Genomic DNA, 18,482 nt, shown 5'->3' with positions numbered 1-18,482 from the left:
AGTTCATGCCTGCTGTTACTAATCTATCAACTACTTTTTGTAATCCTTGTGTGCTTGTTCAAGGTGCTTAGTCATCTGCAAATCTAAGTGATGTTATCGCTTGCCCGCCCCCCCCCCCCCCCCCCCCCCCCCCCAATCTTAATGCTAGATTCTGTGTCTTCAAATATTTCTTTAGTCATTGCTTCTGCATAGACCTTGAAGGGGACTGCTGATAAACACCACCCGTGTTGAGTTATCTCTCAGGTCTCTTCCAATATTTTTCAGCTCTGTCATGAACTTAATTTGGTCAACCCTATTGAGTGCTTTTTCAAAATCTACAAAACAAACATACCAAACTCTAAACTGCATATGCCCATTCATCTTAGAATGGGAAGCACGATAGCACACATGGACAGCACTGTGGCTTCACAGCGCCAGGGTACCAGGTTCGATTCCCTGCTGGGTCACTGTCTGTGTGGAGTCTGCACATTCTCCCCGTGTCTGCGTGGATTTCCTCCGGGTGCTCCGGTTTCCTCCCACAGTCCAAAGATGTGCAGGTTAGGTGGATTGGCCATGATACATTGCCCTTAGTGACCAAAAAGGTTAGGAGGGGTTTTTGGGTTATGGGGATAGGGTGGTAGAGAGGGCTTATGTGGGTCGGTGCAGACTCGATGGGCCGAATGGCCTCCTTCTGCACTGTATGTTCTATGTTCTAATGCCAATTGCTCCTTTCATCCCTCTTCCTCCCTGGAATCAAAACTGGTTATCTCCAATAAAGCTCTGTGCATCCTCATCTCTCTGTTACAATTGTCAACACAACCTTTGACTAATTGTATAAAAGTCCAAAATGTCACAATATCAACATGCATTTGGCTTGTTTCTCAGGGTGATCATTTTTATTTGCATGAAGTCCTCTGGCCATCCCTTAAATAAATACCTTTACATATTCTAGTAAACATTTATGCAACATTCTTTCTGATGTTTTAAAGTAACTCCTTAAGTTTTGAATCTGTTACAACCACTTTCCCAGTTCATATTACATTTGTTGCTGCTCTTATCAAACTTTTGCGTATTTCTGGAATGAAATCAATGTCAACATCACTCACTTCTTCCAACTGAACTACACAGGTTTTTCATTATTTTGCATTCATTCTTCAATAAGTTTCTTCCATCTTTTTCTTATTTCATCAGGGTTCGTAGATAAAACACCTTCCTTGATCTCCATTGCTGCCATTTTCTTAACCAGGTCAGTGGTGTGAGGTCTGCTCCTGGTATTATTGTCAGTGACAAAAAGGAATCACAATGGAAGGCAATGATGAACCACACTGCCCCACTAGGCAATGGAGGGAGTGAGCCTTCCCACATCGCCATCCAGTGAAATCCTCAGATATACAAGCTTGTCAGTATAAAAAGGGCAGGATTGTGAAATATACAAATAATGAACAGGAAAAGAAAACGCGAGGGCCCAAAATAAGATGAAAAGGAGAAATAACACATCGGGAGCTGGGTTCTCGACTTTAGAGACTAAGTGCTGACGGCGGGACTAAATCGGTGGTGTTTGATGTGTTAGGCAGGTTGGTTCGATGTGGACTGCACTCGATGCAGGGAAGTTAGAAACAGACGTCTAACACTGGAGAAGATCCAACACTGTTTTATTCAACTATAGAACTGCTATACAAATTCAGCTGTGGGCCGACACTATACTGATCTGACTGGTGACCTTGTAGTAGCATGACCAGACTTACTAGCTACCGCATGGTGTTTGCACTTGTTAGCTCCTGGACTCTGACTGTCTCAGCAGCTGGGTCCCGCGAGAGCAGGAAACCTAGTGCCCTCTGGCTTTATAGTGGTAGTGTCCTGTCTGGTGATTGGCTGTACTGTGTTGTATGCTTACTGGTCATCCTATGTGTTAATCACTGCCTGTCTGCATCTCATTATATACATGAGTGGATATTATGACAGTGTTCTCCGTTTCCGAAAGCTGTGCCGGTCCCAGAGCAATTCAGGTTATTAATATGCGAGCACTGCCGCAATGTAGAACGCCCGCAATTCCAATGCATGCCTCAAGGTAATGGAACTGGTTGCGCTGGAGGATGGCTATCCCGTTGATGGATCAGCTGGAGCCAGAGGGTATCTAGCAGGGGAACCCATATGACCCGCGGCGCTAAGTGCACAGTGGGCAGTCAGCTGCGTTCATAGCCGGATGGCTTCCTTGCAGTGTTCTGTGGTGTTCTGTGCCTGTCTACTCTAATCCTACAGCCTACCTCCTGGCCACCCCCTCTACTTCCCGTCTTTGGCACAGGCCCCCCCCCCCCCCCCCCCCCCCCCGGCTTTGGCAGAGGAGCCCCCCCCTTCCTCCCTCCACCCTCTCCCTCCCCCGCTCCCCCCTCCGGTCAGCAGCGCAACGCTCAGTATACTATAGTGATGCTGAGCATTTTTTGGAATCCGCTCTCTCCCTCACCAACCATGGCATCTGTTTTCCTAATTTGAAATACCACAAGTGAACCTCGGCATCTTATAATTCATTGACACTTTGTCATTTTATTTAAGCTCGGGGAGTTTCTCTTGGCAAGTCCAGCAGGAAAGGATCCTCGCGGATCAGAGCGCAATTCTTTCTGGCTGCCCCAAATTCTCTTCCCCTTTCAGCCACTTGCTGTGTTTTCCAATGCCTCTCCCCTGCAACCTCAAAGAAGCCGCCCAGGAACACCACCTCACCCATTACCCTCGTCCACGTGGTAAGGTCACCCGGCCTGCTCCCTGTAAGTTCCAACCTGAATCTCTGGCACCTTGGCACTGCCAGCCTGGCACCATAGCAGTGTCCCTGCCAGCCTGGCAGTGCCAACCTGTCACCTTGCCAGTGCCAGGGTGGCACCACTAGGATTCCATGGGTGGCACTGCCAGGGAGACCAGGTGGAACTACCAGGGTGCAAGGCTGGCAGTGCCAACATGCACTGGTGCCAGAGACAGTGCCAGAATGCCACCCTGCCCTGTACCCGACCACACAGTGGTCTCTAATGGCCTGGGAGGACCGCCCAGGTGCCATTACGACTGGTCCATGTTTGTGGAAACTGGTACTAAATGGCACCCTGGTGAGGTTTCTCCTTTAAATGTGCAGCTCTGGATCATGCCCAGTGAGTGCAAGACCCAAATCGTGACATCTCATGAGATTTTGCTAAAAGTCATGAGGCGTTTAGAGCATAGCAAATCTCACAAGAGGCCTCTTGGACGATTCACTGGCCTTGTCCTGCCACCAGATCTGGTGCGACGAGGCTGTTGAATCGCACCCACAGTTTTTCCACATCTCTGCAATTTCCATGCACATTTGCTCCACTATATCCTTCCCACCAGTTGGTGGCTAACAGAATGTATCTGGCAGTGTAGCATCAGCTCTATTGTTTCTTACCTCTAACCAAATAGATTCAGTCCTTGACTTCTCCATTACACTTCTCTTCATTACTTTTTATCTTCTTAATCAATGCTGCACCACCCCCCCCCCCCCCCCCCCCCCCCCCCCCCCCCCCCCCGCCCTTTCTTTCTTTCTCTATCTTTCCTGGGCACTTTGCATCCAGGAATTTTTAAGTACCCAAACGTTTTCTTTTTCAGTCAAGCTTTTGTTATCACCACAGCATTATCTTCCTTTATAACTTTTGGATCTGTGGTTTACCAACATTAATTCTACCACTTGTACATTGGTGTAAACCTAATTTCAATTGGTGTAAACCTAATTTCAATTGGTGTAAACCTAATTTTAACCCCCTCTTAGTTTGACCCCACCTTAATAATTCTTACTGTCATGCTATTTGTTTCTCCCAATCCTTTGTGCTCCTTTCTGATGCTATGTCCTGATTCTCACTCCCCTACCAATTTAGTTAAACACTCCACAGCAGCACCAGTTAACTGCCCTGTGAGAACATACGTTCTGGTTCTGTTGAATTTCAACCTGTCTAACTTATCTGACTGACTTCAGTATTTCCTGTTTTCATTCCTTATTAATTTCTCCCTCACATACTTGTCTAGTTTCTCCTTGAATACAACAATACTATTCACTTCAGTGACCCCCTGTTGCAGCAAATCCCACATTCTAAACACACATTTTTCCTGAATTTTCTATTCCTGAATTTCCTGAATTTTCTATTTGATTCATGGCATTTCATACAGTGCCACATGGCAGGTTGGTTAGCAAATAAAAAATGTTTGTGATTGATGGATCCTTGGCAGCATGGATTAGAGGTTGGCTAAGAGATAGGAAACAGAGGGTAGGTATAGATGGGCATTTCTCAGACTGGAACAAGTTGAAATTTATGTTCCCCAGGACTCAATGTTGGGACCCTTGCTTTTTCAGATTTATATAAATGATTTAGAAATGGTGTTGAGGGCAAAATCTCTAAATTTGCCGATGATACTAAGCTAGGGGGAATAATGAATCGTGAGGATGATGCTGAATAACTTCAGAGGGACATTGACAAATTGGCCAAATAGACAGACACCTGGCAGATTAACTTCAATACAGCGAAATGTGATGTAATGTATTTTGGTAGAAGAAATATGGGGAGACAATATAGACTCAATGGTACAACTTTGAGGGGAGCACAGGATATGAGGCGCGGTATTCTCCGATCGGCGACACCACAGGCGCAATTCTCCGCACTCACGCCGGTTCGGAGAATAGCGGGCCGCGCAAATTTTCACGGCGACGCAGATCCGACGCCCTCCCACTATTCTCCGAACCCCGCACAAACTACACGTCGGGATTCCCGGCAAAGGCCTCGAATGCGCCCCCGACACGACCAGAATCGCTACTTATTGGCCCCCCGCTATTCTCCGGCCCGGATGGGCCGAAGTCCCAACGTCATCACGCACTGTTTTCACTCCGGCCAACACACCTGCTTTTCAAGTTCGTCAACCAGTCGTGCTGGCTGACGAGAGCTTCGAGGAGGTGAGCGCACCGCTCAGCGCACTGCTGGAGTCTGGCCACAACGGGGAAGGCATCCCCGAGAACGGGAGGGGGGTCCAGAGCGGGGGGGAGTGGGGGAGACTGAGGGGGGAGTGGGGGAGACTGAGGGGGGAGACTGAGGGGGGAGTGGGGGAGACTGAGGGGGGAGTGGGGGAGACTGAGGGGGGAGTGGGGGAGATGGAGAGGGGAGTGGGGGAGACTGAGGGGGGAGTGGGGGAGACTGAGGGGGGAGTGGGGGAGATGGAGAGGGGAGTGGGGGAGACTGAGGGGGGAGTGGGGGAGATGGAGAGGGGAGTGTGGGAGACGGAGGGGGGAGACGGAGGGGGGGTAGGGAGAGAGTGAGCGAGTGACCCGTCCAACCCCGGTTACAAAATGTCTGCCACCATGCCATGACGTGCCGGTCACGAGGACACGGCCGCTGGTTGCCCTGTGGCTTACGGACACAGGCCACTGACGCACCGGTGAAGAGGACGTAGTTAACTACCCGTTGGATGCAGAAAGTGATCATGGGTTAGGCTGCCTGCGTGTCAGCAGCGCGACCAGGCCACCGGGACACACAGGTATCCCGTGGCAGGCGGCTGCCGAGGTGTCGACTAACCTCCGTCTAACATGTCCCGTTTCTCTGCCCCCCACCACCCTTCTGTAGGTTAGCACAATGTTTGCGAACAGAACGGCTATGTTCTGCGCAGTGGTTGGGGCCGCTGCACTGCATTTGGAGATGGAGCAGCATCCACAGCCACAACCCGCAGTGGATGCAGGGCCAGCTGCAGCAGCAGAGGGAAGGGCCAAGGAGTTTACAGTCGTCGAGCAACATGGGGGGGAGGAGGATGAGGAGGGGGAGGAGGAGAGAGTGAGGGTGCAGCCACGGCACCAGAGGCGACGACCAAGGCCGAGGGTGTACTGTGTCCGGATCTCTTTCCTAACAATGACGGACATCACCTACAGGAGGAGACTCCGGCTGTGTAGGCGGACGGTGATACATATCTGTCACCTCGTGGCGCACCTCGCCCCATGTGGAACGGGGGGAGGACACGCGATCCGGGTTGCCATCAAGGTGACGGTTGCTCTTAACTTCTATGCGACCGGCTCCTTCCAGTCTCCGAGCGGGGACCTCTCCGGGATCTCCCAGTCATCGGTCCACAGGTGTATCCGGGATGTGACCGACACCCTCTATGCCATCGCCGATCGCTACATCACCTTTCCCGAGGACCGAGCAACTCAAGACTCACGAGCTCGTGGATTTGCCAGCGTGGCCGGGATACCGATGGTGCAGGGGGCAATCGATTGTGTTCACGTCCCCATGCGCCCGCCTGCAGGGGACAGGGAGGTGTACACAAACAGGAGGGGGACATACTCCATGAATATCCAGGTGGTATGCGACCCCCACATGAGGATCATGAATGTCTGTGCAAGGTTCCCAGGGAGTGTGCATGACTCCTACATACTGGCGCAGCCGTACATCCCTGCGATGTTTGAGGGGCGTCCCCCCTGGCTGAGGGGCTGGTTGCTAGGCGACAGGTGTTATCCGCTGAGGTCTTGGCTGATGACGCCTATACGGAGGCCTCACACCAATGCGGAAACACGATAGAACGAGGCCCATGCAGCAACCAGGGGTGTGGTGGAGCGCTGCCTTGGCCTCCTGAAGATGAGATTCAGGTGCCTGAACCGCTCCGGAGGGGCCCTGTAGTACCAGCCCGACAGGGTCGCTCACATTGTTGTGGTCTGCTGTGCGTTGCACAACATCGCGATGCAGAGGGGAGATGACCTGCTGCAGGAGGCGGAGGGAGAAGCTAGTGGCAGTGATGCCAGCACAGAGGAGGGGGAGGAGGAGGAGAGGGAGGAGGAGGAGGAGGAGGCTGGCGGAGTGGCGGGCGCAGCACGCAGACGCAACCCAGGTGCTGGTGATGTCCAGGAGGCGGCACGACGAACCCGGCGAGGACAACGGGCACGCGACGCCTTGGTGGCAGCACGGTTCACGCGTTGTATGCGACGTCCCTGCTGAACACCAAACCACCACCTGCATCGCTAGTCGTGCAGAGGGTCAACACATAACTGCCACCACCACAGCCCCCCCCACCCCCTCTCAGTGTACACTGCTCAACTTAGACATCACCCTTACCACTGGGTCCAGACGGTATGGTACAACATCGATGGCTGTGTCAGCGGGTGTGATCAGTGCCATGTGGAATGATGACAGCCCGCTCTGCGAAGAACTGTGAGCTCAGAATCGTTAGAGAGAGTCTGATCCATGGCAATAGCTGAACCATCCACCTTGGTGGCCGCTGAGATCGTCACGGACACTCCATCACGTGCCCGCGTGGGCTAGCTGTGGGAGGGGGTGGGGGGGAAGGGACTGTACACCCGGCACCGAAGTTTCACTGCTCGTCAACCCCAGCGACACTCGGTCACCATCACGATTCCTGTGGCTGTGGAACAATCACACGGTTTTACAAGTAAGGTGGAACAGTGCGTTTAATGTTAACAATAATTTACAGGTGCCCTAGCCCCTACAACTAAACTGTGCCCTTCACCCGTGCCAACTTACTAAGTGTCTCTCTTTGTTGCCTTACGGGCCCTACCACTACGTCTACGTGAGTCCCCAGATGATACAGCAGGAGTGGAGGAGGACTGCTGCGAATCGCCCCCTTCGACTTGTTTCTCCTTCGGCAAGCGTTTCCTGGGACGACCCGGCCTTGATGGGCCAGGCTGCTCTGCGGGTGTCTCGGGTGACGTTGTGCCACCCTGCTCTGCCTGCTGCCCACCCGATGCACCAGGGATGGGACGGGGGGAGGCCGAGAATTCTTGGACGGGCCCTGAAACCTCCTCCTCCCTCGGGGAGCCCGGTGGCCCCCGGGCCTCACTTTGGGACAGAGGTGCGAGCGGGGAGGTGCCCCGTCGCGCCACCGACACCTGGCACTGCCCGTCCTGGAGGCCTGCAACGGTATCCACCAGGATCCGAAGGTTTGCAGAGACGGAGTCCAAGGAGTTAGACATTCCCACCAGGGACTGTGCGATCTCAACCTGTGAGTGCACGACACCATCCAGCACATGTGTCAGGTGGTTGATTTCCTCCGCGACTGACTGCTGTGACTGTGCCATGGCGTGCTGCGACTGGCCAATGACCTGCTGAGACTCGGCTAAGGCCCGCAGCGCGCCGGCAATGTCGTGTTGGCTCTGGCGCATTGCTGCCTGTGAGAGGGCAACCCTGTCCAGGGCCGAGGATGACGCGTGCACATTAAGCCCAATGCCTTGCATAACCTAACCCATTGCCTCCACCGCGGATGCCACCCGTGCGGTGTCGGCCTGGGTTGCTGCCATGAGCGGCACCACTCCCTGCCCGTGGACGCCGTTCGACTCCTCTAACAGCGTCTGCAGAGTCTGGAAGACAGCACTCATCCCGTCATTGTGTCCCTGGGTTTCTTGATGTATCGGCTGTGCGGGTGGGTTGAGAAAGTCCAGGAACTCGGAAAATGTCTGGGAGCCAGCTGCATGCTGGGCCTGGCCTGGCCTCCGCCAGTCTGGGCCCTCGGCTGCTCCGACCTCCACCTGCTGTACCTGCTCAGCTGTGATGTGCGACCCAGACTGTGACCCAGGAGCCTCATCACTAAATAGGCCCACCGGGGTGAGTATCTCTGGGATGGTGGATGGTGTGGGAGATAGTTGTGCCGCAAGCTCGAGGTCGTCTTGGTTTGACGCCTCCTCTATGTCATCAGCCCGCTGAGAGGCCGCAGGGCGTTCGCGGGCCATTTCTCTCTCTGGCTGTATCGCCGCCCTCTGGGCGTCCTGCTCCACAGATTCAGTTGGAGAGGATGGGACTCCTCGCTGATCGGGCACCCTCTGTCGTGCGGCCCCGGGTGAGGTGGGGGCAGATGCCTGTGTCCGCCTGGAGGCAGACGGCCCTGGTCGTTCGGCATCACGTCCTAGGGAAGAGAATGAAACGAGTTATTTAGATTCGCTCGGCCGGGCGCTGGACGGTCCCAGTGGGCAGGGTGTGAAGGGACAGCGGATGGAGGAGGTGTCCCAGTGGGCAGGGTGTGAAGGGACAGAGGATGGGGGAGGTGTCCCAGTGGGCAGGGTGTGTGAAGGGACAGAGGATGGGGGAGGTGTCCCAGTGGGCAGGGTGTGTGAAGGGACAGAGGATGGGGGAGGTGTCCCAGTGGGCAGGGTGTGTGAAGGGACAGAGGATGGGGGAGGTGTCCCAGTGAGCAGAGTGTGAAGGGACAGAGGATGGGGGAGGTGTCCAAGTGGGCAGGGTGTGAAGGGACAGAGGATGGGGGGGGGGGGGGGGGGTGTTTGTCATGCAGGGTTGTCTCACTTGTTGCAGCTCCGCCAAACTCGCATTGCGCGATCTCCCGGGTGGCAGATCCCCCAATAAGGTCCAGTGCCCTCTGCTCAAACGTGGTGAGGGGCCGCAGGATGGGCGAACCCCTCCAGTCTTGTTCCGCTCACGGGTGTTGTGAGCGGTCTTGTCCTGTTGGGGGAGGGGGCATAGGTAGATCATTACAATACGGCAGGTATCAGCAGGCCGTTCAGATACTGGCACAGTTTGGGGTTCAAGTTGTAATAAGACCATTGCATCTCTCCACAGGCGCCAGAGCGCTGGGTCTGTGACAACTTTGTGAACCACCCTCAACTCACTCTGCCCCAATCCCCCTCCACCCCCCCGTGCCAGGGGGGGAGGTGGGTGATTAAGTAAAGGGGGGGGAAGGATGGTTGTGACCCGGGGGCACCCTCTTGGCAATTACCCTGGCAGCCCTGGTGAGGTCGTGCATCTTCTTCTGACAGTGGTCAGTAGAGCGAGGGGTCTGCCCCACAGCACTGACGGCAGCAGCCACCTCACGCCAGGCCTGGCGTTCCTCGCTGGCAGAGTGGCGATGCCCTCTACGCGGGCAGGTGATGTCCTTCCTCTGCTCGATTGATTCGAGCAGCATCTCCACATCAGCCTCCACGAATAGACGGGCTGCTCTCCTGAGCTCCGACATCCTGGCCTAGTTTCTGTGCTCGCCCGCGCCTTTTTACAGCATGGGGCGGCGTCACGTGGGCGTGTTCGTCTCGTTGCTGTGTTCCGGCATCATCGCGCACGTGATTGACGTGGCCCCGTTCCTAGCCCATTACCCGGATGTGAATACCTCGGGAAATGGGCTGTGTCGGGCCGTCGCAAAATTTGGCCGTTTTCACGGCCAACTTTGCGATTTTCCGCGGGTGCGGAGAATCGCGCCCCATAATTGTGTTCGCCGTTCAGCCGGAGAATCCACAGTTACGCTGGAATCGGAGGCGGTGCCGTTTTTGCGATGCTCTGCCCCCTCAAAAACCGCATACTCAGTGAGTACACCGCACACCATATGACAGCCTCAGGACATCACCTGAGGCCCTCCCCCGATGCTCTGCCCCCGATTGGCTGGGTCCCCGACGGCATGGGGCACGTGTCCTTACAACTTTTGGGATCTCGCATGGTGGCTGTGGACTGAGTCCAGCACTGCCACAGCCGGGGGTGGGGGGAGCTGTTCCTTTGGCAAGGGGGCTTCAGCGGGAGCTGGGGTGACTGGTGGGGGTGTGGTCCGGGGGTGGCGAAGGGGGTTGCAGGGGGCTGTTTTTGTCAGGCTGCCTCCGTGCACATCGTGGCCACGGGCTTGTCCAGTCGAGCGCTGCACTGCTGCTAGCCCCTACCAGGCAGAGGGGCAGTGCAGGGGTGGCACCAACTTTCTGGTTGTAAGACCAGACGGATCCTGTGGACATAGCCGCAGAGTAGGAGAATTCAGCCGAGGGATCCTGGGGTTCAAATGCATAATTTTCTGAAGGTGACCAGATAAATTGAAACAGTTGTTAAGAAGGCTTACAGCATAAATAGAGGCATAAAGTATAAAAGCAAGGAGTGATATTACACCTCTATAAATCATTGGTCAGACTACATGTGCAGTATTGTGTTCAGTTCTGGGCACCTTATTTAAGCAAGACTATTAAAGCCTTGGAGAGAGTGCAGCGGAGATTTATGAGAACTTTGCCAGGAATGAGGAATTTTAGATACAAGGAAAGATTGGAGAGATTGGACTTGTTGTCCTTGGAGCAGAGAAGATTAAGAGGCGACCTTATTGGGGTGTTCAAAATTCTGAGCAATTGTGCCAGGGTAAAGAAGGTTATTCTGGGCGGGATTCTCCGTTTCTCGACATCAATATCGTATTTGGCGAATCGGCGGGGGGGGGGGGGGGGGGGGGGTGCGCCTGTTTTTGGATGCCCCGCCCCCACCAAAGCAGGGTCATCGGGGAGTATGCCGCACGCCGTTGGGACGGCCTCAGGACGTCACCTGAAGGCCTTCCCCGATGCTCCGCCCCCAATGAGCTGAGTTCACGACGGCGTGGATCACTTGTGCAGGTGTTTCCACTCGTTGGTATGTCAGTGACCAATGTTCACAATTTCAAGATGGTCAGCAAGAGAGCTATTAAACTGACCTAAACTAATCTTTCAGAGTGAAAACGCCACTCCAAAGGGCCTGCAATGACTTGTCTTCCTATTCCAAACATAAGGAACTGTGAACTATTCATTTACAAAATTTAAAAGTGTGCTTCTCTTTACAAATGTGTCTTTCTCAAGTGTATGTGTTTCAGTGAGAGACATATTTTTGAAATTTGCATTGGATGCATGAATAAACGATACTCTTTATTCAAATCCATGAAAGCTTACCGCTCTTTGTATTAAAAATTGACCACACACTCTTGGGGCTAAACAACATACGCATCTTTGTTGGATTTGAATGTTGTAAGTCCCAACGAAATATAATCACTTGCAAGGTTTACACTAATTTTTCATTGAAGTAAAAGTGGGAACTTTGGGCTGATAATATACAAATATGTAATCTGTGGGAGTATGTGACAGAGGAATGCCCACACATCCCTGTGAGAACTGAGTTTAAATTAGAACAAAAGCATATGTCTTTTTTATAAATTTAGAGTACCCAATTCATTTTTTTCCAATTAAGGGGCAATTTAGCATGGCCAATCCACCTACCCTACACATCTTTGGGTTGTGGGGGCGAAACCCACGCAAACACGGGGAGAATGTGCAAATTCCACACGGACAGTGACCCAGAGCCGGGATTGAACCTGGGACCCTGGCGCCGTGAGGCAGCAGAGCTAATCACTGCGCCACCGTGCCGCCCTTAAAGCTTATGTCTTTTGGCTGCCAACGTTGAATCTGAAATTCAAACAGTGGCTGGAGCGTTTCAGCTATGAAAGACGCTGGTCAGACTGGGGTTGTTCGCCTTCAAGCAAAGAAGGCTGGGGGAGGGGGGGAAGCCTCATTGAGGTGCACAAAATTATGAACGACCAAGATAAGGTCGATAGGAAGAATCTTTTTCCCTGAGCAGAGGGGTCAATAACCAGGGGTACAGATTTTAAGATATGGAGAAGGAGTTTTAGAGAGGATTTGAGGGAAAGTATTTTCACTCAGAGAATCTGGAACTCTCTGCCTGAAAGGGTGGTGGAGGCAGGAACCCTCACAAACATTCAGATGAGCATTTGAAACACCGTAGCATACAAGGCTATGGGCGAAGTGCTGGAAAATGAGATAAGAACAGATAGGTACATGATGGCTGGCACAGAAACGATGGACCGAAGGGCCCTTTTCTGTGCTGTAAAAATCCATGACCACGATTCAGCGGCCCTGTTGACCCCGGCATACCAGGTGAATCGTGTGAGAGCCCGAGCTGATTGCGAGTCACCCGACTCACTCGGCCCCAACTGCTCCTGGCCCCCAGTGGTGCTGGCCCACCTTCCCCACCCCTCCCAAGCCCTCCCCCCACCCCTTCTACCCCCCTCATCGAAGCCTGCCCCTTCCTCCACAGTGCCCTCTTAGTGATCCTCAACCTGTTTAGCCTTCTGTGCGCTACCACTGCGCTGAGGTGTGTCCCCAGGATGCACATCAGATGTGGAGGCAGCATGCTGCTTACCATGTCCCATCGTCTTAGATGCCTGTGAGTACCGGAAGGCCCCTGCCCACATGCCGGCGGCACGTACCCTGCCGTGTCACACTGTCCCGGGTGCCGACTCCGAGACGGACTGTTGCCAGTGGGGTGGGTCTCGGGGGAGGAGGTGGCCGCCGTCGCCATTCCATAGGGTGGCTCCAGGTTGACACTCAGCAGCCCCTCCACATGGTTGGTGCCCATAGGGCCATGGGGTTCACCTCGGGATGGAGGGGGCAACTGGATCGAGCCCCGGCTGCCCCTGCATTATCTGGCTCTGCCAGCTCTAAAGTCACCCCAATATCAGCAGGTGTTGACGCCCATGCTGATGTTTTTCAGTGACTGAGACATGCTCTACAGTGCCTCATCAAGGTCCACCTGGGACTGGGACACATCCCTCAGTGACTGGGACTTGCTGTCGAGGTGCTCAGCCATGGCTGTCACTGACTGAGCCATGCCTTGGACACCTCCACTCATGCTGCTAACATCGTGCACCAGGCTCATCACTGCAGCCGCCACTCTGGAAGTGTTGGCCTCGATTCCACACATTGCCAGCGCCATCTCCTGCGCCTGTAGCCTCTGGGACTCCTCCAATCGGCTAGGGACTTGCTGGAGTGTCTCTGGTATCATAGAACATAGAACATAGAACGATACAGCGCAGTACAGGCCCTTCGGCCCACGATGTTGCACCAACATGGGAAGTCAAAAACTAAAGGCCATCTAACCTACACTATGCCATTATCATCCATATGCTTATCCAATAAACTTTTAAATGCCCTCAATGTTGGCAAGTGCACTACTGTTGCAGGTAGGGCATTCCACGGCCTCACCACTCTTTGCGTAAAAAACCTACCTCTAACCTCTGTCCTAAATCTATTACCCCTCAATTTAAGGCTATGTCCCCTCGTGTGGGAGAAGGCTCTCACTGTCCACCCTATCTAACCCTCTGATCATTTTGTATGCCTCTATTAAGTCACCTCTTAACCTTCTTCTCTCTAACGAAAACAACCTCAAGTCCATCAGCCTTTCCTCATAAGATTTTCCCTCCATACCAGGCAACATCCTGGTAAATCTCCTCTGCACCCGTTCCAAAGCTTCCACGTCCTTCCTATAATGAGGCGACCAGAACTGTACGCAATACTCCAAATGCGGCCGTACCAGAATTTTGTACAGCTGCAACATGACCTCATGGCTCCGGAACTCAATCCCTCTACCAATAAAGGCCAACACACCATAGGCCTTCTTCACAACCCTATCAACCTGGGTGGCAACTTTCAGGGATCTATGTACATGGACACCGAGATCCCTCTGCTCATCCACACTACCAAGAATTTTACCATTAGCCAAATAATCCGCATTCCTGTTAGTCTTTCCAAAGTTAATCACCTCACACTTCTCTACATTAAACTCCATTTGCCACCTCTCAGCCCAGCTCTGCAGCTTATCCATGTCCCTCTGTAACCTGCAACATCCTTCCACACTGTCTACAACTCCACCGACTTTAGTGTCGTCTGCAAATTTACTCACCCAACCTTCTGTGCCCTCCTCTAGTCATTTATAAAAATGACAAACAGCAACGGCCCCAGAACAGATCCTTGTGGTACGCCACTCGTAACTGAACTCCATTCTGAACATTTGCCATCAACCACCACCCTCTGTCTTCTTTCAACTAGCCAATTTCTGATCCACATCTCTAAATCACCCTCAATCCCCAGCCCCTGTATTTTCTGCAATAGCCGACCGTGGGGAACCTTATCAAACGCTTTACTGAAATCCATATACACCACATCAACTGCTCTACCCTCGTCTACCTGTTCAGTCACCTTCTCAAAAAACTCGATAAGGTTTGTGAGGCATGACCTACCCTTCACAAAACCATGCTGACTATCCCTAATCATATTATTCATATCTATATGATTATAAATCATATCTCTTATAATCCTCTCCAAGACTTTACCCACAACAGACGTGAGGCTCACCGGCCTATAGTTACCGGGGTTATCTCTACTCCCCTTCTTGAACAAAGGGACCACATTTGCTATCCTCCAGTCTTCTGGCACTATTCCTGTGGACAAAGATGACTTAAAGATCAAAGCAAACGGCTCAGCAATCTCCTCCCTAGCTTCCCATAGAATCCTAGGATAAATCTCATCTGGCCCAGGGGACTTATCTATTTTCACACTTTCCAGAATTGCCAACACTTCTTCCCTACACACCTCAATGCCATCTATTCTAATAGCCTGGGTCTCAGCATTCTCCTCCACAACATTATCTTTTTCCTGAGTGAATACTGACGAAAAGTATTCATTTAGTATCTCGCTTATCTCCTCAGCCTCCACACACAACTTCCCACCCCTGTCCTTGACTGGCCCTACTCTTACCCTAGTCATTCTTTTATTCCTGACATACCTATAGAAAGCTTTTGGGTTTTCCTTGATCCTACCTGCCAAAGACTTCTCATGTCCCCTCCTTGCTCATCTTAGCTCTCTCTTTAGATCCTTCCTTGCTTCCTTGTAACTATCAGGCGCCCCAACTGAAACTTCACGCCTCATCAGCACGGTAGCATGGTGGTTAGCATAAATGCTTCACAGCTCCAGGGTCCCAGGTTCAGTTCCCGGCTGGGTCACTGTCTGTGCGGAGTCTGCACGTCCTCCCCGTGTGTGCGTGGGTTTCCTCCGGGTGCTCCGGTTTCCTCCCACAGTCCAAAGATGTGCGGGTTAGGTGGATTGGCCATGCTAAATTGCCCGTAGTGTCCTAAAAAAAAGTAAGGTTAAGGGGAGGGGGGGAGGGGTGTTGTGTTACAGGTATAGGGTGGATATGTGGGTTTGAGTAGGGTGATCATTGTTCGGCACAACATCGAGGGCCGAAGGGCCTGTTCTGTGCTGTACTGTTCTATGTTCTATGTTTATCTTCACATAGGCCTCCTTCTTCCTCTTAACAAAAGATTCCACTTCTTTGGTAAACCACGGTTCCCTCGCTCTACCCCTTCCTCCCTGCCTGACTGGTACGTACTTATCAAGAACACGCAATAGCTGTTCCTTGAACAAGCTCCACATATCCAGCGTGCCTCTGTATCCAGTATCCTCCTCTGAATATCACAGGGTCACCCTAATTTCTGCATCTGCTCCGGGTAAACATGGTCCAAAGGTTCAGCAGCTGACTGGGACCCTAGCTGGGTCCTGGGATCCAGCAGACCTCCGACTGCTGTGTCATCTGGGTGTTCCTGCGTCCACCTGATGTGCATCAGCAACTGTGACTTGCTCACCAGAATGTACCCCAGAGACCTGATCACTACTGTCACCCACCGAAGTGCGTGTCTCTGCACTGGTGGAGGGTCGGGATGACAGCTGTGCTGCAAATAAGGTGCTCTGCTCGGAGCTCCCTTGCAAGTTGTTCTGATGGGAGGCAGTGGGGAGGGGGCCCTCCCCGGATGGACCAGCACCATCGGATGGAGGTCCTGCGGGAGAATGGACGTGTGCTCCATGGGAGGGATGGGTCATTCTATATGACATTAACTACTCTTGTATGACAGGTCATTGATGTGGATCCTCACTTCTGCGCCGTACTCCAACCTCCATGTTGATGACAGATCTGACCTCGGCCACCCGTGCCTCCTCCAGGGCATCTTCCTTGTAGGGGGTGAGAACTCTGATGACCAGCGCCATTCCGCTTGTTTGTGCCCTCTCCCATCTGTTATGGACCAACTCCTGCTGTGGGGACAGAGAGGGGTCATCTTGAGTCGCACATGTCATTTTTCATGGGGGTGGGGAGGGGGTTGCAGGAGGGTGGGGCATACAGGAGGAAGGGGATGTGGGGTTGTAGGAAGTGCTGGAACTGCTGGACATGGTTGGGCCGAGGCACAGTATGGTGCTGAGCGGTGCCAGGCACATTCTCATGACAGGGGGTGGGGGGGGGGTTGGGGAGGTGGGACCAGGAGGCCAGTGTCATCCCACTTGTGAAGCCCAGTTGGGGTTGTTGACCTTCTTTTGGCACTGGATGCCATTCCTCCTGGTGATGCTCCCCAAGCTGATGGTCACTGCCACTTCCTCCCAGGCAGCACTGGCTGCCCTGTGGCTGAACCTCTCAGCCTCTCAGGGGAACAGGGCATCCGTCTGATCTTGACCACATCCACTAATCTGGCCAGGTCACCATCGCGGAATCACAGGGCTGGGATCTGTGGCATGGATATGAGCTGTGTGGGGTTTGCTCCACAGGCTTGGTTTAAGTGCTGTTCTCCCTTGTTAGCAGGGAGCTGGTGGGCACGATCCCGGTGAATAAGCCGGAGCGACCATCATTTACGGCGTGAAGCCCATGGGGCCCAGTTAAGTTGTCCAATTAGCGTTTGATACCAGTGATGATTTCACTCGGACGAGCATCGGAAACTCACACCAGTACCTGCACGCTACCACACTTAGAAACATTTCCATAAAATTGTGTCCTTTGTCTCTTGAAGTGTTGGCTAGTGTAGACTTGAGATATGAACAGACACTTCCAACACTGATGAAGGTTTAACTCAATTTTATTAACTACTTCTAACTAACTAACACACGATGTGGGTCTAAATGATGCTAATTTAAACTAGAGACCTAGGGCGCGATTCTCCGCAAAAGGGGCGAGTCGTAAAGGCTGCCGTGAAACTGGCAGTGTTTCACGGCAGCCCCCGCGCCCCCTCCCGGGACCCGATTCCCACCCCCCCCCCCGGGCAGGGCTAGCAGCGCGGCCCCGTGAAGCACGGCATCGCGGGCTTAGCGACCGTCGCTAAATCCGCGCGCCAAGCGTCACGCCGGCTGACGCGCACGATGACGTCAGCCGCGCATGCGCGGATTGGACAGCTCCAACCCGCGCATGCACGGGGCCGTCATCTCCCTCAGCCGTCCCGCGGACTAATCCTGCGGGGCGGCGGAGGGAGAAAGAGTGCGTCCGTTACAGACGCACTGTCCCCCTTGGCACGGCCGTGGTACTGCCATGCCAATCGGGGCCCTGGATGCCCAGAACGGGCATGTTGCAGCCGTTTTTAAGACGGCAGCAAGCAGGTGTGTTTGCTGCCATAAAAACGGCCGTAAAGGCATGGGAACTCGGTCCATCGGCCTGGAGAGAATTGCTGTTCGCCGTAAAAAACGGTGAGCAGCGATTCGTGTCGTGGGGCGGCCGTGGGGGGGGGGGGGGGGGGAGAATAGCGGGAGGGCGTGAAAAATGTCGGGGACGCCCTCCCGCTATTCTCCGACCCATCGTGGGCAGCGGAGAATCGCGCCCCTAAGCCTTGTCCGAACCAGTTGATTCTCTCAGCACGTGGTGTGAGTCTGTGCTGGGTTGGATTAGTTCTTGTTACACTGAGAGGCAGCACCCAGATTGAGCGGGAACCATGGTGCCCTCTGCCTTTATAGTGTGTGTATTCTAACTGGTGATTGGCTGCGGTGTTTGTACATGTTGATTGGTCCCCGTGTGTGTCCATCAGTGTGTGTCTGCACCATGATATACTGGTGTATATTATGACATCTCTAACCTTTTATAAAAAATGTTGATGTAGGCACGTGATAATAAATAGTGTGGGTGTGTGGAGAATGTACCTAGCTACGTGTGAGGTGCGAAGACATA

The sequence above is a fragment of the Scyliorhinus canicula genome, chromosome 2, assembly GCF_902713615.1.
Source record: "Scyliorhinus canicula chromosome 2, sScyCan1.1, whole genome shotgun sequence".
Taxonomy (NCBI): Eukaryota; Metazoa; Chordata; class Chondrichthyes; order Carcharhiniformes; family Scyliorhinidae; genus Scyliorhinus; species Scyliorhinus canicula.
This window is presented reverse-complemented; position numbering follows the sequence as displayed.